At 35.5% G+C, this 17,507-nt stretch overlaps 1 long non-coding RNA gene across 1 annotated transcript in view; it reads right to left on the bottom strand.

Annotated features, from left to right (window-relative positions):
• Nucleotides 1-582: 582 nt before the first annotated feature.
• Nucleotides 583-17,507, bottom strand: part of LOC136839214 (uncharacterized) — a 46,581-nt gene continuing 29,656 nt past the window's right edge. Inside the window, exons 2-3 of the long non-coding RNA XR_010853256.1 lie at nt 9,930-9,977; nt 583-1,364 (exon numbers count right to left, since the gene is read on the bottom strand). This is a non-coding gene — a long non-coding RNA (uncharacterized lncRNA). The remainder of the gene's footprint in view (nt 1,365-9,929; nt 9,978-17,507) is intronic.

The following is a 17,507-nucleotide window of genomic DNA, read 5'->3' as shown; positions in this document are numbered from 1 at the left end:
GATGTACAGTAATATATTCGGTAGGACCAAAACATCTAAAAGCACTGTAAGTCATGAAAAATAATGACGAAAAACATTTACGTTTAGTTTTAGATACACAGATAAATGATAAATTTAAAAAGGCATTTTACTATCATAAAATATTACTAAAAGACTTCGTATACGAGAATGTTCTAACAAATAGGTTTATATAAAATCGAAAGACGTTACTGAAGACATTTCTGGAAAGATAATAAATATATGGAGGAAGGATTAAGGAAAACTTATTTATTCCATCTTTACGTAAGCCCCTGGTGGCGTAGTAAACAGAGTTTTTAAGTGACGTAAATGATTATTACTTTCAAAACCTTATCCATTCGCCTCCTTATTTTCACACGTCCTATGAAACTGACCCAGTAATAACTCTGTTAAGTTATGCAACGCCAAGACGCATTCAAACAAACTCGGCCTATATAAAATATTATTATTATTAATATTATTAATATTATTATTATTATTATTAGTATTATTATTATTATTATTATTCAGAAACTGAACCCTGTTCATATGAAACAAGCCCACAGGGGCCAGTGACTTCAAATTCAAGTTTCGAAAGAATATTGTGGTGTTCATTTGAAAGAAACAACAGAAGGTATAGGAAATACAGAAAAAAGTGATCATTTATTAGAAAAGGAAAATTAACACATATATAAAGACAGTTCAAAATGTAAATATAAATACATTATTAAGCAGAGAAAAAAAAATCGCATAAAGGATGGAAGTAGACCATACAAAAGAAAAAAAATGAATAAATAAATAAATTTTATAAATATGTCAGTAAATAAATTATCAAGCAGAGTAAAACAAATTCTGCATGAAGTTTGAAACTAGATCATATTATAGAAGAATAAAATAAAATAAAAATTATCAAATAAGTGAAAAAATGTAAGTAAATAAACTATAAAGAGGATTAAAATAAAATCGCAAAACGAAAAAACATAAACCATATTATAAAAAAATAAATTAACAAACGGAAAAATAAATAAATAGATAAAAATGTAAATAAATACATTATCAAGCAGATCAAAATAAAATCGCAAAAAGAAAGAACCCAGACCATCTCCAAAACCGGAGTCCTCTGCGCGCAGACGATGGCGTTTACCACGGCCCATGAATCTTGTCTGAAAACGCTAACTGTAATACTCTCTTTTATTATTCACAGGAATCACAAAGGCCCCTTTTGACGCAGCCTTACCAGGGTCCTTGAGCCTTACAATAAAGGCCGGAACACTCGAGTGGCTTCGCTTGACAGCTGTTGACTTGATGCGTTACGTCGAGGAGAAGGAAAATATTTGTTTTCTAAGATCTCCCGAAAGGCAGTGGCTCTGGATTTAAACAGGAAGGCAAATTTAAGATCATATCTTCTCAATGAAATTTAAAAATTAAAATGAGTTTGTTAACGATGAACGGGCATTTGTTTTGTTTAAATTAAAAAAAATTAATCATCCTAGATTAGTAAGGCGTGAAAAACCATTGCACTTGTAACACCAGATTACATTCAATATTCATTCATTCAAGCGGACACTAAAAATACTCTGTAAAACAAAAATTAAAATTGAATCATTCTGTGGCACTACGGCGTCAAGGACCATTGCATTTATGACGTTAGATTACTTCTAATTATCCATTCATTCAAGCAGACACTAAAAATACTCCGTTAAAATTAATATGAGGAATAAAACCACTTAACAGAACATTAATACATAAACAAAAAAAAACACTACCAAAATCCCTTTTAAAAAGATTTCAAAACTCTAAAAAAAAACTAATCTAACGGAATAGAGGATAATAATCTGGAGCACAGAGTCATTACCTTAAAAGGGTATCGGGATCAAAGCCTTAAAATAAGAGGCTTTGGATTGATTAAATCCTCTGCGCAAAAACAAATCGCTTCCGGGGCTCAAATAAAGGGATTGGAACACCTTCCTGATCACAAAAATGGGATCGTTTTAGACTAATGACGCCCCCCGTCTCGCTCGCGCGCGTCGCATTACGGACCTCCATTTCTGTATTATCTTTTATCTTTTTTATTTTTTCTCTAGCTTATCATTTGCAAAGAAAGCCTTGTTCTGTTGAAAAATCCATTGCTATATTATATGTATTATTTTTTATTTTTTTCTAGCTTATCATTTGCAAATGAAACCTTTTTGTGATAAAACAAATTGACAAATATTTTTCCCCTCGCCCTCTTGATTATCATATGCAATAAAAATAGTCTTCTGCAGAACAAATGACAGCTATTTTAACGATTATAATACCTAATTCTTACTTATTCATCTCTCTCCCTCTAGCTTATCATTCACAATCACGACAGTCCTGCTGAACAAATCGATGAGGTATTTCCACGGTTTAAATGTCCAGTTCTTATTTATTTACCTTCTTACTTTGCATGCTTTTCTCCTATTTAAATTCTTTGAGAATTAAGTCTTTCAACTGGGCTTACGCATTTTCTTTGTTTGAAGTTTAATGTCCTTGTTCAGAAGGCGGAGCCAATCATGAGAGCTAAGAACATGCCAGTGTTGGGGAGGAGGAGTGTGGGGATGTCAGCGGATCAGATGAATGGATGGGGTGAGGGGGACATGGGTGAGGTGGGACGGGGGGAGGAAGATGCAAGGAATAGAAGTAGATGGAGAAAGTTGACTCGAGCGGCCGACCCTGTTATACAGTGGGACTAATAAGGGCGAAAGAAGAAGAAGAAGAAGAAGAAGAAGAAGAAGAAGAAGAAGAAGAAGAAGAAGAAGAAGAGGAAGAAGAAGAGTCCTTGTTCAGGCCGAAGTTCTCTACTCGAGAACCACCTACAAAAACGTAAGAGACTTTACTATTTTGCACTTCTGAAAAGGAATCATCTTCCAGAGATCGACTTTTAAGTACAAAAAACCACTATTTTATCGGAGACATAACTTGCATTTTCAAGGTACGTGATTCTAATGAAAAATTGTTAAAAAGCTTTCCTTTACATTTCCAACAGTTTTTAAAAAAACTGAAATAAAAAAACAAACAAACAATAAGGCTGGACAAAAGCATACGATTCAGTATTGTCCGAAAAAAATAACTTTTTCAACAGACAAAATTATACATTATGAAAGAAAAACGCAATTGTAGTCCAAAAATAAACACATTTATCAGAAAACAGCCAATACCTACAGAATTACGTATATCACATACTGAAAAATACATTAAAAAATAAATAACTAAGTGGAAGAGAGGATTCTTAACGAACGCCTGGTTTTTTCCAATTAGTGAATTACAGCCCACAACGATTCCTTATCTGAAGCTGCATATTAAGAGATTATCCAATCAAATCTGTGACGTCATACCCAATCGCCAGTGGCCTCGATCAACATCTGCAAATCTAGCTATGAAGGGTTGCATGATACAGTGCACCCTTCTTCTGGAGAGAGAGAGAGAGAGAGAGAGAGAGAGAGAGAGAGAGAGAGAAATATGTGTCTCTGTCTTGACTTCAACTGATAGGCGATACACAGACACTAAATATAAATATACAGTATATGGGTGTGTGCAAGTGAATCACGAAGATATGGAACGTTATGAATGTATAAATAAAAGCCAAATGCCGCGAAGGAAAAGTGAAACAACGGAGTGGTGGCTAGCCTTTCGACACACGGCCCTTTACTAGCGGACCGTGTGTCGAAAGGCTAGCCACCACTTCTGTTGTTTCACTTTTCCTTCGTGGTATTTGCCTTTAAATATATATATATATATATATATATATATATATATATATATATATATATATATATATATATATATGTGTGTGTGTGTGTGTGTGTATATATATGTATGTATATATATATATATATATATATATATATATATATATATATGTGTGTGTGTATATATATGTATATATGTATGTATATATATATATATATATATATATATATATATATATATATATATATGTACATATATATATAGATAGATAGAGATAGATATATGTATACATATGCATCTATATATGCTTTATATATATATACATATGTGTATATATATATATACACACAACGCTAACACAAGACCAAACCTAATTACGAAAAAAGTACATACAAAAATAAAAAAAAAAACTCCATGACGCCAGAGAAATAACAATTCAAACCGAAACACTTTAGTGATGAAGTGATTTTTGTGATACCCTCTTAACTTTCACTAGATCTGCCATTCAGTTATTCATCCACACAATCAATCATTCATTTATTCATTCAATCAATAAATCATTCATTTTTCATTAACTCAATCAATCATTCATTTATTCATGCGAGTCTCACATTTCATCTGGGGAAAAGATTGATTAAAAGGCTTCCCACCGGATTTCTCGAAGCTCAAAAATCGTCAAAGTCATTTTGGACGATTTTTCACTCAAATATTTTATTCCTATGAAAGTAAAAGATTTTTCAAATATCTTATTACTTCTCAGGAAACTAAAGGATTTTTTTAAAACTTGAAAGACTAAATAAAACATCATATAAATGTTTGGCTTCCAAATGTTTTTTTGATGAATCGAGAATCTCGATCAAGCTAAGGGATAACGAAGACCTTTTCTAATATGAATCGTAAAAAAAGTAAATTAATTTGATATGACTTAGTTACCACACATATGCAAACTCACTCTCTCTCTCTCTCTCTCTCTCTCTCTCTCTCTCTCTCTCTCTCTCTCTCTCTCTCAGAATATGCAGTTTTATTTTTCTAAAGCTTTTCTTGATATAGTGTAAAACTACTTTATGAGGCTGTGACTTGGATATCATACGTTTACAAAAGTCTCTCTCTCTCTCTCTCTCTCTCTCTCTCTCTCTCTCTCTCTCTCTCTCTATGTTTGACCATCTTTTTTTGTCTATATTTTTCTTTCCCTATTCCCCCATTCCACGTTCCCGGTCCAGCGAGCGAGCGAGCGAGTGAGCAAAGTCTTCTATCCATTCATACAAAATCGGGAGCAATATTTACACTCACAATGGCCGGATTAAGCCAAGATTCCGCGAAGACAGGACGATATAACTCGTGCTTCCGTCATTAACTCGTTCCGAGATCTCTCCGCGTTTTCATCTCCTTTCTTTATCTTCCAGTCTGGCGGTTCCAAACGTTTCCTGGAACAACTGGAGACACATATTGCGCCGAGGATTTCGTCATATTCAGAGAAGGTAATTAGAGAGAGAGAGAGAGAGAGAGAGGGGTAAACATCAAGCGAGATCTGACATTCGGGGTAAGGAAGGGGTCAGCGTGGGTTCTTTGTATTTGGAGAAAAGTCGAGTGTTTCATTTTCTGGTGAAATGCGATGAAATAATCCTACAGGAAACAGTGATAGGAGTTTATTTTGATTAAGTACGTAAATATACCTTCATACACCACAATATTTCTTTAATATTAAGACAGCCTCTTTAACAGGGGATGGTCCACAGTAAAAATCTGCTGAACTTCATTAAAATAATCTAAACGAAACAGCGATGGGAGTTCGTTTTCATTAAATATCTATTATATTAATTTCCTTGACTGCCTTTCTGTGTGTGTCCCTCCCCTCCCCTCCCCTTTCCCCTTCCCTCTCCCCTTCCCTCTCCCCTCATCCTTTCCCCTTCCCTCTCCCCTCATTTACTAATGAATTAGGATTTTCAATATATACAAAACCCATTACAAGATAACCTAAACACTATGAAATTTCTCTCTCTCTCTCTCTCTCTCTCTCTCTCTCTCTCTCTCTCTCTCTCTCTCTCTCTCTCTCTCTCTCAAGTGGCTCCAATTACACCAGAACTGGATTTCAGCCAATCACAGCACCCAGTCGTCATGCTTCCGTGAACAGTAATCCGAGTTCCATTCGTGCGGATCCGTTGTTAGGTCAAGCCGATTGTCACCATTTGGGATTCGACGGAAATACTTCACAAATTTTAATGGATATCAAACAACAAACAACAAGTGTCTAAGACTCCTTCAAGTTTCTAATTATTATCATAGAGTATTTCAGAGATCAAACATCAAACAAAGTGTTTCTAAGATCTTCACTTTTCTCAGAATTATAAGACTCCGAGGTCTTCGAGTTTCTTTAAATTACCACAAGAAGTTTCAGAGACCTTCAGAATTTTCTGAATTATCAATAAGTAGGAAAACAATTAATCTAGCCATTACTGTTCCCAAGTAAAAAAAATGCCCTTAAGACTGTAATCCTTCTGATTTAAATTTCAGAAATAAACGAATTAATATGAATGTTCACCATAATAATTAGTGACTTAATGACAACGATAAATAAGACGTTGGAAAAAAATAAAAGCCAATAACAGAAACAGGAAAACAAGAACACTAGCCGTTACTGTTCCCAAATTCAAGAACAAATTCTTGTAAGATTGCAATCCTTCTGATTTGAATTTCATAAATAATACAATAAATATGGATGATCAACAAACTAATTAAGGGAAATTAGGACAACATTTATTAAGATGAACACTGCCAAACAAATAAAGGAAGACAATAACTAAAAATAACACAATTAATATGCAAATATAGCAGAATAATAAAGTGACTTTAAAACGACGACAAATAAGACGAACGTTGGAAAATAACAAAACCAGGATGAGAAACATGAATTGACAGAAGCAGCGGAAGCAGAGGAAGGGAGTTTACAGTCTCTCTCTCTCTCTCTCTCTGGCCAGCAGCTATTGTTTAACACCGAGCACCATGTCAAGAGCCTCCATCGATCAAAACGTCACCTGGCACAATTACGAAGCCATGACCTTTCCCTCTGAAAGGGACCTCACTAGGGGTTGATGGCCCAATTTCGAGTTGGCCCGGAGGACTCTCTCTCTCTCTCTCTCTCTCTCTCTCTCTCTCTCTCTCTCTCTCTCAAAGGTTGAGAAAGTGCTTATTGGCGAACAGAAATTTTATCGCCCTTGTTGCCTACTTCAACAGGTTATTTACTCAACAAACCCCAACCCAGGCCGCAACCCCATCCCCATCCCCTCTCTCTCTCTCTCTCTCTCTCTCTCTCTCTCTCTCTCTCTCTCTCTCTCTCTTTGGCAAAGCTGCCCAGATTAAAATATTCACGAAACCTTCATACGATACTGGGGCAAAAAACACTTCATTTGCTGCCAGCAAAACTATTCTTAACCTTCTTTAACCATTTTCTCTATTAAAAATAGCTATTTAGGAATTAAATTACCGACTGATTTTTTGAAAAACAAAAATAGGATATGACTTAAGTAACAGTCAAGTATAACGCTCAGGCAAAATTAGAACATGCAAAGAAAATGTCTGAACACGCCGTAATCGCCATGAGAGTAAGCAAATAGAATAGTTCCGAACACCAGAAGAATACTGACATTACTTCTTACTAGAATTTAAGATAACATATTTCGAAAGAGGCACCATAACAAAGCTGCTGAAAATAAACTTGAACTGCTGTAACAAAACTCCCTTTCACACAGGTTACGCAGCTGACTGGTTGGTATCGTTCTCGGCTAGCACTCTGCTGGCCCCGCGTTTGATTCTCCGACCGGCCAATGAAGAATTAGACAAATTTATCCCTGGTGATAGAAATTCATTTCTCGTTATAATGTCGTTCGGATTCCACAATATGCTGTAGGTCCCGTTGCTAGGTAACCAGCTGGTTCTTAGCCACGTAAAATAAATCTAATCCTTCGGGCCAGCCCTAGGAGAGCTGTTAATCAGCTCAGTGGTCTGGTTAAACTAAAGTATATTTTTTCTTAACTTTAACAACTTTAAAAATAAAAGTTGTGGTTCTTTGCAGGAATATTTAGATACTGTACAATGACGATGCAGATACATGAACAACAACGTTTGAAGTGCTATAAATATCTCACATAATTAATTTACACCTGATAAAAATTTCCTACTCTGAGAAGACATGGAATCAAGCTAAGACCTTAGATCCGCGGTCATCGGCAATTGTGAGATTTTGCAAGCAACCTTTGATGGGAGATACGTACCGGCACTGAGCCATCGTGCATTTTCGAGAGGAATCTCGTAAATGCATTTAGCTCATTACAGTCCCGGAAATGGCCTACGCTTGGGCCTCCTGAGACTGTTTCCGGTTTGCCTGAACAAAGTAGGAGAACATTTTTGTCATGTCATCATCATCATCATCATCAAAATGGTTCGCCTTAAAAGAGAAAATTATTAAACATTTGTTCTCTGATGAACTAAACCAGGTTACTTGAACAGATGATGATGATGATAACAACTCTATTGGAAACACGAAAGAGAGTAGGACGTTCCAAAGATTCAGTTCGGGGGAGTGAGAAAGATGAGTTATAACCAAGGTATTTAAAAGTTGGAAATAGCGAGCCCAAGAGGAATTAAGGCAGTTTATCTCCTTTTATATAAAAAGATAAAGTTCATAAGCGCAAAATGTATATAAGCAACAAAAAACACAACAGCAGTAGCGGGGGTAAAACACTGTAGTAGATATAAAACGAAGCAAAAAAGTAAAATAGCTGTAAGTTATGGCCATTATTATTCAGCAGACGCAGCCATTTGCATAGAACCTCCCTACACGGCCATTAACTCACTATGCTTGCTTCCAAGGGAGAGGAAGAGAGATAAAATTCACAAACAGAGAAGAGCAATATATAAAAATACGCAATTAGTTACGTAAGAAATACACAATTATCAAATGAATCTACAAGAATAGAAATCAGTACCGATGAAAAATTATACATTATTTTTAAATAATAATCTTAGCTTAATTCGAACAGTGGTTCTTGTGACAGTGTTACTACTACGAATGCTTATAAAGAAATTAGAAGAAACACAGCTTCAAAATCATATTCAACACTGTAGTTTACATAAATGAATTACAACAACGTAAATAAATGCCCATTCTGAATTAAAATGCATCACTTTTGAATAAAAAGGAAAAAGTAAATAGCAAAAAAAATCCACATATAAGACGCACGTTGAGCCAACCATACGAAATCAAATAATCTAAAAGGAAAAAACTAATTTTTTAAAAATTGATTTAATAAACAAAATACGATTTTTGAAAGGTTCCATCCTGTCTGTTCTTTTTCCCCTCGTTTTCCCCTCTGGAGCCTGGCTAAATGGGGTCATTATAAGGGTGCCTGTCCTGCCCTTTGACCTTCATATAATAATGAATATTTTCAATGTGTGTATTCCACCGCTGTTCAAACATGCATGAAACCTCAGTTATTAGAACAGGTACATCATTCTTGGTTCGCATATACATATTACCAGACTATTAGCAAGATTTACAAATTCGCAATTTTACCAACGAAACGTTATCTGGCCTAACCACGTATTTATGTAAATCATATAGACACACGTAACGTTAGCCTGCATGGCGCTGGAATTCCAAAAACTTCTTATTAATCAAAACATCCTAAGACACCACCCAATAAAAAATTCTGCCGTCAAAGTGGCAATGAAATCGATGAAAACCTTGTTTCTTTTAACTGCATGGATTCGCTTCACATCTTACTCTTATAATTAACACTTCATCACATGTACATTTTCTAGGGGACAAACTTTATACCAATTACAGCATTAATCGTTTCTGGATGGATGGGATAATTATGAAAACAATTACCCTTAAAGCTTAAAGCAGTGTTGTCTATGCCCTACAACTGACAGAAATCAACATTATTGTACAATGTAAACTTTTTAAATGGGAACTGGCGACATCACTAATTTGCCATAACCTGTAACATCAGCATTACAGCAAATCCATAACTCTTCCTGGCTTCATCTCGACAAATATCCCAAATACATAAACATTATAATTACAAATCTATAACCGAAACCAATTATGTTTTACATAATTAAAAGTCTTCATCAAGTCTCGTTTTCAGTCATAGCTGAGTACCACAAGAAAACAAGAGCGACTTGAAACAGAACTGAATATAATTTACTATACTCACCTTACTCCAGCATGCCTGAAAGAAGCCGTGAAGAATCTACAGTACTGCCTGAAAGATAAAGGAAGTATGTTTTGAACTGAACTGAATATAGAATTTAGTCCAAAGGCCAAGCACTGGGACCAATAAGGTCATTCAGCGCTGAAACGGAAATTGACAGTAACAGTTTAAAAGGCGTAACAGAGAGGGAAATTGAGAATAGAAAGGTTTGAAAGGTGTAACAGGAGGAAAACCTCGCAGTTGCACTATGAATCAATTGTTAGGAGAGGGTGGTAAGAAAGATGAAAGAAAGAATATGAAAGGAGGTACAGTAAAAGGAATGAAAGGGGTTGCAGCTAGGGGCCGAAGACACGCTGCAAAGAACTTCAAGTAATGCCTACAGCGCCCCGCACAAGGTGCACTGAGGGCACTATTCCCCTGCGGGGGAAATACGTTTTACAACCAGAACACACGAACTTATCCTATATCAATATTTAGCAAATACTTGTGAGAGCCTTCTACTTTGCTGCGTCCAAGAAAAATCAACTTCTTGATAAACAGAAAGTTTGTTGAAACTTTATAGGTTTATAATTTCGGCGTTAAAATTCCGGGCCAAGCGATGGAAATATAGGTTCTAAATCGGTAGCAATATTATCCATAACTTTGAGGCAGAGCATGTACAATGGCTACAAAAACAATAATAATAGAAAAAAGCATGTGTGATATCTTTGCTATATGGCCTCTAACCAAAGCAAGACAATACTACCTGAACCTTCATGATAAATATAGGTAAATTAACTCACGTATGTTCACGTAAATATACGAACTAAATCATACAAATATTTCAGTTTAATGCTTCTTATATCTATAAAATGCGGTCGGTATCTTCCTGAACTTGTTATAAAACGCATTCATGAGAGAGAGAGAGAGAGAGAGAGAGAGAGAGAGAGAGAGAGAGAGAGAGAGACTGCAACTATTTCAAGGTATCGAAACAGTCTGGGCGTTGCATGTATTTTTTCTTCAATTTTTTCTCACATTATTTTACTGGGACATGTGTGTGGTTGGTGGCAAGTACGGGCTTGATGAAAATCGACCAGTTTTAGTCAGAAAAACGAAGCTTTCCCTTTACCCAAGACCTTGGGGTCTTTCATATCCACAGAGATACGGTTCTTTTTCTCTCCCAAACCTCATTCAACTCGGGGAGGATGTTTTAAACAGGGAAATTCCCATGTCATCAGTTCTTTACACCCTCCGTTTTCTTGTCCTGGTTCCCATGTGACGTCATCAAATCCCGAATGCATGGCAAGATTAAGTCTCAGCAGAAGCTGTCAGACTTATTTTTTTTTTAAATTAAATTTAAAGTTAGATGACTCGTTCAAACATGTTTTTTATCACTGAACTCCTTTCACCCATCCGTATTTCTATATTAAATGTTTGAATTGACATCTTCATAAAGGTGACGTAAACTAAACCTTCAATGACTCTTACAGAGAAATAGATTTATCTTTGACTTTTCCAGAGCAGATATGTAGATCTCAGCCGAGTTACTTTATTAAATGTTTTATTAACAATATATTCAAGTGTGCTACATATTTGTTAAGCTGAGAAACTTACTTATTTTATCTATTTATTTTTTTTAAACTTGCTGTCCATTTATCTTTTAAGTGCTGAATTATTTTGGTCATGTGATTTGGATAGATGAATATTTCCATCGCTGTATTTCGTTAACAACCGTAGTTGGTTTCAGTTACTACAGAAAAGAGAATGTATTTTTAATATATTCTGTCCGTCAGTATTTTTTCTGTGAAACAAATGTAGTTTCATTTTTTTCTACCAACGACTAAACACTCACGAAGACAAATGTATTCACATGAAGGCAAATTCATTCACATCTAAGTATAAAAGGACACCCATCAATCGTAAATTCAGGTCACAGACACGGCGAAAATATAGACCACCAGGTGCTACTTTGGCTTGTTACCTACGCGTCACCTACTCCGAGGTGCTAGTACTAACCACCGTATGGTAAATGTAAATTAGACGGCCGCACGAAGAATCCGTCTTTTAATATAATTTGTCGACGACACAATATAGAAATGGGTGTATATAATACTTTGATCCCCGAGGGGCTAGTACTAAACATGGCGTCCCAAGGAGCTTCCGCCGTGTTTAGTACTACAGCACCTCGGGGTAGGTGACGCGTAGATAACAGGCCAAAGTAACACCGACCACCAATCCGATGAACTGAAGGGTGGGGGTAGGATCCAGAGTCCTTCTCTGGATCCTAGGTGGGAGGAAAGAAAAAAAAAGTAAAAGTGCGCCGAATTTTCGTCGGCGCAATCGAGTTTTCTGGTCATCATTATGCTGTATGAAACTTTCAGCTACGGCCCATGAAACTCAGCCACGGCCCATGAAACTCTTAGCCGTGGCCATGAAACTCAGCCACGGCTCATGAAACTCTCAGCCGCGGCCCATGAAAATCAGCCACGGTCCGGTGGTGCCCTGTGTTGTTGGTACCTGTAGCGGTACCAGAAGTACGATTATGGCTAACTTTAACCCTGAATGAAATAAGGACTACTGAGGCTAGAGGGTTGCAATTGGGTATGTTTGATGATTGGAGGGTGGGTGATCAACATACCAATTTGCAGACCTCTAGCCACAGTAGTTTTTAAGATCTGAGGGCGGACAGAAAAAGTGCGGACAGAAAAAAGTGCGGACGGACAGACAAAGCCGGCACAATAGTTTTCTTTTACAGAAAACTAAAAAGACACGAACATCATGCAAAGGCTTCTGGATAGCGGGGACAAAGGGATTGGCATTCGGATAGACAGTTAACGAGACAGTGCGCGAAGGACGTAAGTCCTAACCTCCGTTAGCTGGCGAAATTTAACGGGGACAAAGACAGTAAGAACTTGAAGACATCGTTTTTTTTTCATCTTCTTCTTCTTCTTCTTCTTCTTTTTCTCTTGCTTTCCTTTTCCACTCGACGTTTCTTGGTTCAAAGTTATCGCTGGAATGATGCAATAATTTTGTTTTCATTCGTATTTCGCGTTATCAGATTTACCTAGTACTCAGTGAATGGGGGTGAGGGGGTATTATAAGGAACATTATATCTTCAGTTTTACCAGACAATGCTGCTGTTGAGATTCTTGTTTTCATTTGTTAATTAAGACAAGGCTGTCATATCACACCTTCAATATATATATATATATATATATATATATATATATATATATATATATATATATATATATATATATATATATATATATATATATATATATATATATATATATATATATATATATATATATATATATATATATATATATATATATATATATATATATATATATATATATATATATATATATATATATATATATATATATATATATATATATATATATACATATATATATATATATATATATATATATATATATATATATATATATATATATATAATATATATATAATATATTCCTCCTTCCTTGCAGTTCCTTCACTCTTTACACACTTCCTTAGTCCAGCATTAATCCTATGCCATTACCAGTACTTTCTGTTCTCAACTTCTACATTATACTCTCTCCTGAAAGATTAACAGCGCGTCTGACCCCAACCATATTCATATATGATACTGCAAGGCGCTTGTAGTTGTGCTTTCACCCATTTGCTATTCATTTACTTGCACATGTCCTACCTAGAGTGTTTTTAAGCTTAGTACTATCACTTGATGATTTAACTGGCGTAAAAGCTATATCATGAGGTAGGTTCATTTACTGTCAAATTGTGGTGATTTAAAATAGATGTGCAGCTGTCTTCGTTTCCTGCCTATTTGGAGCTTATTTCAATTAGTTATCACCATCTGATTTGGGCTTATTTCAAGAAGTTATCACTACCTACCTCGAGCTTATTTCAAGTTATCATTACCTACTTTGAGCTTATTACAAGAAGTTATCATTACCTACTTTGAGTTCATTACAAGAAGTTATCACTACCTACTTTGAGCTTATTTCAAGGAGTTATCACTACCTACTCTGGGCTTATTTCAAGGAGTTATCACTACCTACTTTAAGCTTATTTCAAGAAGTTATCACTACCTACTTTGGGCTTATTTCAAGGAGTTATCACTACCTTCTTTGAGCTTATTTCAAGAAGTTATCACTACCTACTCTGAGCTTATTTCAAGGAGTTATCACTACCTACTTTGAGCTTATTTCAAGAAGTTATCACTACTCACTATGAGCTAATTTCAAGAAGGTATCACTACCTACTTTGACCTAATTTCAATAAGTTATCCGAGTAAATATCCATATTTAAACCCTTAAAAACTCGAAGAATCTTTTTACCTACGTTATCATTTTCCTTTGTCTTTTTTTTTCTTTTAGGTGCACTTTCAACTCTCGCAATTCCTTTTTCTTTTCGACGCCGACATCAGAAGATAGCAGATGCCTCCCGAGTTTCCAATTTCTAAGTGTCTCCGCAGCGAAACTTCTCTCGTTCCGTTCTTTATCTTATCGTCAATCCTCGCGCTCCCATTTTCTGTGATGGCTGCGATTTTCCTTTGTCTCGGAGAAATCTTTTTCCATCGGGAACGCTCTTATCGCTGGTTTTTTTTTTTTTCCGCTTCTCATTTCCTTTCTTATTTATGCCCGCGATTCGTAAAGGGTCTCTCTCTGTCTCTCTCACTCTCTCTGGAAATTAATCGTCTGCAATCTGTATTTTTAATTATCATTATTTTTTAAATTTTATTCTCCATATAATTACAGTCATTACCATTATTATGAATTCTATTTTTTCTACTTCTTCAGGAACTGTGTGGATACTGCCGATTATTATTTTTATAAATCATGTTATCTTAAGTATCTATATTGTGTGTATTGTATTTGTATATTCCATGTATATGGCCCTGAGCTACAATAAAGGATATTATTATTATTATTATTATTATTATTATTATTATTATTATTATTATCATCATTATTATTATTATTATTATTATTATTATTATTATTATTATTATTATTATTATTATTACTTAGCGACATTATTGTGTCTGTCTACTTAATATGTAATTACCCATGTAATTACATTTTTATCTATTGTATTAATTTTTTTCCTTTAATAGCTGACCTCTTGTTTCTGTATTTCCTATTACCTTCTGCTACTTCTTTCTATCAAATGAACACCATATTCTTTGGGAGCCTGAATCTGAAGTGAATATTCCCTGTGGGGTTGTTCCAAAAGAATAAGGTTCATATTCTGAATAATAATAATAATAATAATAATAATAATAATAATAATAATAATAATAATAATAATAATAATAATAATAATAATCATCATCATCATCATAATCATAATGCTCCGTTAAAACAATACACCGTTATTGCTTTGCTAGCGATGAATATCGGTCTATTTCTCGTTTATGCCCACGATTCGTACTAGGTCTTTGCAACAGTGATGCCCATCTATCTGTCAACTTATCTATCAATATATCCATCTCTCTGTCTATCTGGCAGTCTATCAATCTATCTATCAATTTATCTATCTATCTATCAATTTATCTATCCTTTGGTTTATCTAAAGTGTTATATTAGCAGTTCTCTTATTGAACCTTTCTCAGCTTTCCCCCGCCCCTTTCCCAACCTCTCTCTCTCACCACCCGTCTCCTTAAAACTTCAACTAACCCCAAAACCTCAAAAACCTCTTCTCAGCTTCCCCCTCTCCCTCCACCCATCTCCTTAAAACCTCAACCAACCCCAAAACCTCAAAAAACCTCTTCTCAGCTTCCCCCTCTCCCTCCACCCATCTCCTTAAAACCTCGACCAACCCCAAAACCTCAAAAACCTTTTACAAACCCCACACCGTAAGTGCCAAGTGCCGGCCATGGCTGCTGACCCCATCTGTCAGGTAATCAGCTCAGCGAGTCCTTATGAATATTCCGGAGGGGGTACCGAGTGGCATGTACCTCCTGCATACTGAATGCTGATCATGCGGAAGCCCAAGCTCAACTCTCCGTCCTCTTGCCCCATCCTATTAAGGATCGCCGCCGCCGCCGTAATCCTACGACTATCCTTTCCAAGGATTTGTGACTATTCCCTACAGTTCGGACTATCTGCTGTTCCGAGGACCTGAGTTTATTCGGGTGATCTTTGGCTGAGTTTCGGTGGGTTGGAGTGAAGATTATTTTTCCAACTTTTTTTTTCTTTGTGGAATCACGACTCTTACTGGTTCCATAATATCCGCCTTTTACAGAGCATTCGTTTATGAAGCTTCTCTATCATTTAACTTGATTTGGTTTAGAAACGAAAACAATTTCCTTAAAGAATTATTCTTACTGATGCAGAAAAATGACTCCAGCCTTCACACATTATGACAAAAAAAATAGGCCTAGTTTATGTTTAAAGGCACCAAACCACTAAATACACGTTGTGCACTAATGTCGCGGTAATTCTGAAAACAATAAACACTCGTGCAAAGTTGGTTGGTTCTTAATAAAACCGAAAATACTCTTGCTAGGTGAGTTAGTTCTTAATAAAACCAAAAATACTCTTGCTAGGTGGGTTAGTTCTTAATAAAACCGAAAATACTCTTGCTAGGTGGGTTAGTTCTTAATAAACCGAAAATACTCTTGCTAGGTGGGTTAGTTCTTAATAAAACCGAAAATACCCTTGCTAGGTGGGTTAGTTCTTAATAAAGCCGCAAATACTCTTGCTAGGTGAGTTAGTTCTTAATAAAGCCGAAAATAATCTTGTAGGTGGGTTAGTTCTTAATTAAACCGAAAATACCCTTGCTAGGTGGGTTAGTTCTTAATAAAACCGAAAATACTCTTGTAAGTGGGTTAGTTCTTAATAAAACCGAAAATACCCTTGCTAGGTGGGTTAGTTCTTAATAAAGCCGAAAATACTCTTGCTAGGTGAGTTAGTTCTTAATAAAACCGAAAATACTCTTGTAGGTGGGTTAGTTCTTAATAAAACCGAAAATACTCTTGCTAGGTGGGTTAGTTCTTAATAAAACTGAAAATACTCTTGTAGTTGGGTTAGTTCTTAATAAAACCGAAAATATTCTTGCTAGGTGGGTTAGTTCTTAATAAAAACCGAAAATACTCCACTACAAGTGGGTTGGTTCTTCGTAAAACCGAAAATGGTCCTTATGCTCCGTGGGTCCACTTCCAGGTCCACTTTCATTTGACAAATCCTGTTCAGACCAGAGCTCGACGTTAACGCGCGCGTCCCTAATCCCTTTAAATCTCTACCGTCCAGGCAAGATATACTGTATGTTCGCTGAGCACGGTTTGTTGGGTTGTAATATATATCATTTTAGCATATTCACATGGAAAGAAATTAATTTATTATATCCATTTATCGCATGAAAAAAATAATCACATACAACTCATACATTTTATCCTATAACCATTTATTGCCTGAAGAATAGTCGCACGTAACTCAAAATTTATACTATAACCATTTGTAACCTGAAAAAATAATCACATGCAACTCAAATATTATAACCATTTATTGCCTGAAAAAACAATGACATTTAACTCAAATATAACATAAAAACTCGGTCGATAAAAAACAAAAACTCTATCAATTA

Source organism: Macrobrachium rosenbergii, chromosome 6 (assembly GCF_040412425.1).
Source record: "Macrobrachium rosenbergii isolate ZJJX-2024 chromosome 6, ASM4041242v1, whole genome shotgun sequence".
NCBI lineage: Eukaryota > Metazoa > Arthropoda > Malacostraca > Decapoda > Palaemonidae > Macrobrachium > Macrobrachium rosenbergii.
This window is presented reverse-complemented; position numbering and strand designations above follow the sequence as displayed.